Here is a 6,062-nt window from a genome sequence, read left to right as displayed (position 1 = left end):
TCATCCAAGTCCTAGGAGTCTCTTAGGACTCCCGAAATGTCTTGGGCCGGTTATTGACAGAAATCCGGGAAATCAAGGAACTGCAGAGGGACACATACTGGGAGGTGGCTGGCACACACCAAGGTGGCCGGCACACACCAAGGTAGCCGGCATCCACACCGAGGTGGCCGGCATCCACACCAAGGAGGCCGGCATCCACACCAACATGGCTTCCCTAGTTGGGTTGCTGCAGGACATCAATACCACCCAATGCAGGGCTTTTTCACCTGCATTTTATCCTTCCTGTGGTCCAAGTACATCCAGACCGTCAACATCTGCCTCAGCCCCAGGAAGGGAGGCTGTGTCAGAGGAGGACACATCTGCACATGCCCTTGTCTCAGCAGCTCCGGATCCCACCTTCTTTCAGAAAGAGGGGACATCTACCAGAAATACTAGGAGAGGTGGATGGCAATACACGCACCACCGTCAGGAAGACATTTTTCCCCCAGTGTCATCCTGTGTGTGCTACGCATGCACTTTGTGGATTATTCCTGCTCACTTTCTGTATCTGATGGGAGGAGTATGTTGGACTTTGTACTCCTGACAATTTGGACTCTACTACAATGGTTTCATCCACAGGACTGAAGCCTTCAACTTTTGTTTGCACTCTGTAAATCTTTGTTCATTTCTTCACCTCATCCTTGTTCATTTCATTAAAAACACATTGTTACATTGAAAAAAGTACTTTGTAAGGTAGGTAGATCCAATAGGCGTAAGTATTCTTAAGTAGGTTTATTAGGCATAAGTTAGGTAGTAAGGAAGGCCCCACCGGGAGCAGCATCCAGCTGCTCAGCCCCACTCACTCAAACTGACCACACATTCAAACCATGCATACACGAACATTCTAATGACATCACACACACAGGCTGAGCAGCAGGAAAGGAGAAGACCAGAATATAACACACATGTCAGCAAATTATTGTCTCCTGTTGTAATTCACACATATAGCCATGTGATTGTACTACCATGTGAACTTTCCAATGTCAATACTTGGGACTTCTCGTAGTATTGATATGTTGTATGTAAACAATCTCCAACTCAGGAACACTACTATGTCACAACAACACATACCATTAAGTGTCCGGTCTGATAACATCTTTATTTCATTGTCCAAGTCATAGGCTGACATGATGTCAGACACAAAGCAAATAAGACATGATTCGGTTATTCTGTATCAGTAATCACACAATCAGTTGCAGATTTTCAAAACATGGCAGGAGGGCATACATCTGACAAGATCCTTCACAATGGGCAACAATATATTAGGTCTACATCATCAGCTGGAGTCATATTGCCTACCTCACAAAAGGAATCTTACATCAAATAAACAAATAAACAGACACATGTCAGTACAACAGTTTCTGACCACAGGGTCATTTCGATCCATTGTTGCTTGCATCTGGTGAAATGTCACAAACAAAGGTCAGTTATGTGCCACAAGCACTTTGGCCTACATTGAGGAGACACTGTTATAAACAGTTCATACACAATGAGGATTTAGCCAATATGAAGAGAGACTACAATTAATTGAGCCCAGCACGACATTGTGTTGGATCACATGATGGCACGCATATTGTATTAGGACCAAAACACCACAAGAAATAAGTCCAATGGAAGCCAGGTAACTTCCATCCTATCGCTGTGCAAGCTTCCTTGGTACCTACTGGCTTTGTACACCCAAACTTTGTGACAGACATTTCCAGGACCAATCCATGTTCACTTTGTACGTCTGAAAAGCATAATATACCTGCAAATGTCACAACTCTGAAATGTCCAAATGAAGATGTCACAGTGAAGGTAACTGAAACAGACCAACACAGAGAGATTAGCTAAAATACCAAAAATATGGCACCATCACATTGTCAACTTCCAGAGAACACACTACAGGACACCATTTACAGCTGAACATCACATTGTCAACTTCTAGTGAACACAGTCCAAGACAGCATTTATAGTTGAACAAAGCTACACTTACAATACAAACACCTTTCCCCAGAAAATTCCAGACCGTTATATTGCTAGTATGTAGCATTAACATCCTCCTCACAACTTCACTACAAAAGAGCTGCAATAATAGTCAGTCATCACATCTTACACCATACTTACACTCAGGAGAAGTAGTTTTGGATGAGATCTTGACGCAAGTCAGCTCCTTGCCCTTCACTACTATCATCATCATTTGCGATTTCAGGTCCCTCACCCAGTGGCTCTTCATGGCCTGCATCCTCTGCGATGTAAGGGATATTCCGTTGAAAGGCAATCTTGTGGAGTAAGCACCAAGCCACGGTGATCTTATACACCTTCCCAGGTAAGTAGAGGATGGCTCCCCGAGTCTTGTCCAGACATCTAAATCTGGCTTCCAGGAGCCAAAAGGCCCGCTCCACTGACCGTCATGTTCTTCCATGGGCCTCTTCGAAGCGGACGTCCCCTGTCATTGTAGGATTCCTCAGCGGTGACAACAACTGAGGCTGTTAGGAAACGCTGAGTCTCCTAGATGGAAGATAGACAGAAGTGCAACAATGGTTTACATACTTTCAAATCATACAACCTGACATCACCCACAGAAAGTTAGGACAGATCACACTTACCTACAAGCCAGGTCCGCTCTGGTAGTAGTTGTGACATCAGCTGGGGTATGGTGCTGTTCTGCAGTATGAAGTCATCATGGGCAGATTCTGGGAACCGGGCAATATGTGTGTCACCAAAGGATCATTCTAATCACAGGTGGGATGTGAGCGAAAGCATGAAAATCTGCCTTAAAATTGACTAAATCCACACGCCTGGGGAACTGGATGTAGCTGACCACGTGTCTCAAAAGTGCTGCTAGCACCTCTTGGAGTACCTGACTAAACATAGGTTGTGACATTCCACTGGTGAACTAAAATGAACCTGTGACCAAAAAATGCAAAACAGACATGAGTTTAACAAGTGGTGGGATTCATGTAGGATAATGAATGTGAGGTAGGAGGTCAGGCTCCAACTGATGACACAAATCCCGGATTGTTTGACGATTCAAACAGAACTTCTGGATTACATGTCGTTCTTCTATGGTTTGTAGGTCTGGAAATGGGCAGTACACTGGAGCCTAGTGTTCCTCCCTCTCCCAGGGTACCTAAGTGTGGAGTTACACAAGAATGCATATTGGTCACAGTGAGCAGAGTAACATATGTGAAGAGTAAGGCAAAAGTCATGTTTCTGAACATTAATGCTTCATGAAGCATTACACATTTTATATCATCATTGCCAAATCTTGAACATTCACCTGTCATCCCCAAAGTGGACTTCACAGGTTTATAACAGAACTGTGCACATCATCAAATCTGACATTGTAAATTTACACTATAGTGTGGGTAGCATAACATTTCCCCTATGTGCACAGATGACGTTTTGTACTGGACATGACATGGGAACAGGGCATTTAAAATGTAGACATGTTTACCATCATTTGTAGTGGTGGTAACGCACTTAACTGTCACAAATACAGTTTTCCAAACCGCTAACATAGTGGATTGCTGTCCCCACTAATTGGACATGTCAAATGTACTCTGTCGGCGAAAGTAGACCTCATGGTAGGCGGTCGCATGCACGGCGGACACAGCCATAGTCTAACATTGAGGATAGTAACTGTCGCAATTCAATGGGTGTGGGTGCCGACGCTGATGACCGCGTATGGGGCGTACATGTACACGGCGGGTGGGAAAATAGATAATTTGCCTCCTAACACTGCTGCTTAAATACCTCCTCCACTTTAGCTGCTGTTTGCCATCTCTGGAAGCATTCAGGGCAAACACTACAGGGAGAGGGCCCCTCTCTTCACTGCAGAGGAGCTAGATGCCCTGTGGATGAGGTTCTTCCCCTGAGTGTCAGAGTGTAATCATTATGTTGAATGTATACGTGTGTCCCCTACATAGGGCACACATGTACTGGATTATGGGGCCCTGGGCTTTGTGGAGAGAGACCATCATTAAAATGAGTGATAAGGATGATTTCTACTTGTGTTACATACATATCTCTATGCAGGGCGCAAGTTCATAGTAGCTAAAATTGGTTCTCAAAACACATCATAGTATATGCTCATTATTATGTATAGGCTTCACACCATGAGCCATGTATGTATACTCTTATAAGTAACTGAGGATGGTGTTAGCCAAATGCACTGTCCCAGTGATCACGCAGCCCACATCAGACTTTACAAAACAGTTGTCAAGGAGGTAGTTATACCTTACAGACCCCTTCAGAATGCCAAACAACTCTATGTTCACATATGAAATGGTTATATTAAAGGGTGAACCCAAAATCACTGGCACCTGGGTACGAGACAATATACTAAACAGTGGTCCCAGTAATCGAACATCAGAAGACGTTAGTAAAACATGATTTGCATTATTCAAAAAATTAAACAAAAAATTAAATTAAAGAGTTTCTTGTTGTGGCAGTGTTATTTAATCACACTGAACATGTATCTCAGTCATAGAAAACATTCCAAATAGCATTTGGAGTGCCCAATCATGAGGTGACGCAAGCGATGAGGAGAAGTGAAAGGTTTGAGTGAAGGTAGTGGGATAGGTGACAGTTAGACGACGAATTATACAATTTTGCTATTCATTCGGTATAACATTTCATAGCCAAATAGTACGACAAATGGAAATATTCATGTAAGTTGTTACACAGCCATATAATACAACAAATCACAGTAGATCAGGTACTGTTGATTGCATGGCATCAAGGTAGCGTCGACGTTTCGACCCCTGTGTATGTGTAGGTTCCTAAGAGCCTTGCTAGCGGGGTCTTCCTCAGGACTGGCGTGTGCGTGAAGTGGAAAGGACACCTAAGGGTGTAATATAAATGTGTTGAACTAAAAAACATTACACATGAAGAAGGGTTCAGTAAAGACCGTATTTACCGTGGTTAAAACCTGGAAGTCCTCCCATGAGGTTCAAGTGAGGGTTGGTGAGCCCAAAGGCTCCAGGCACTTATAGTTGGGAGGGAGCAAACACCACCTGCAATATCAAGGCATCGGTCAATGAACCTATCTATAGTGAAAGTGGTAAGTATATACTTGTAATCCATAGTATTCTTACTTAGGATTAAGGTGTGGCCCTCATAGGTCCAAAATTCCATAAACAGAAAGGATCCGTGGCATCTATATGACGCTGTCCATTACTTAGTGGAAGGTGCCTGAAATGGCTGTGATCTAAAAGGAACGACACAGTGAACATGAATATTAAAAAAACAACACTTCAGGGTCGTGGTTTCTCTTACATTGACAAAACACTCTAAATTATCGCTAGTCCGTATTTCTGTCCCCACCGACATATTTAAACCCTCTAGTGTGGAAAAATGAGGGAAAACGTCAAGCCGACTGAGTTTGAAAAAAGGGGAACACGACTCACTGCGTCCGCCGGTTGAGTTCACGTCAGGAAAATGAAGGTTTGACACGGTGTTGCATCTGCAGAGTTAAAGCAGAGAACATCACCTTCATAAGTCATCAAAGGATGGAATCTAAAGCCACCAGAGTAAATAAGGGAATAGGTCGTAAACTCACCGCTATTCTTGTGGCCTCCTCCTCTCAGATCGGAAAATGAAAACACTGGCCGGGCACCTAGGTTGATTTAAAAAGCCTGCAGTCTGCCGAAAAACGCTGCGTGACGTCTCGCGTATGCAAACGCTAGATGCCTCTGCCTGACTAAGTGGGGTGGAGAAAAGACTCCGCTATCTCACTGTCCATGGTGTGTGGATGATCATATGTCAAGGCGCACATAATATGAATAATATCGTCAACAAACATTATTATCATTACGTTGTAAATGCCTATTACATTAGGGCATACTCCATTTGCACATATTGCTTGTGTGTTAACCCCTTGCATGCTGCCATGATTGTGCGCCTGTGCAGCACATTCCGATCGCGGGTGCGGTCATGACGGCCCCCAGCCATCATCAGCACACGAGCACTGTAGTGCATGACGGCTGGGGGCCGTCATCAGCAAGCAGATGGTGTGATATTGTTGCTGAGTGTAGGAG

Source organism: Lissotriton helveticus, chromosome 6 (assembly GCF_964261635.1).
Source record: "Lissotriton helveticus chromosome 6, aLisHel1.1, whole genome shotgun sequence".
Taxonomy (NCBI): Eukaryota; Metazoa; Chordata; class Amphibia; order Caudata; family Salamandridae; genus Lissotriton; species Lissotriton helveticus.
Note: the sequence above shows the minus strand (reverse complement) of the source record.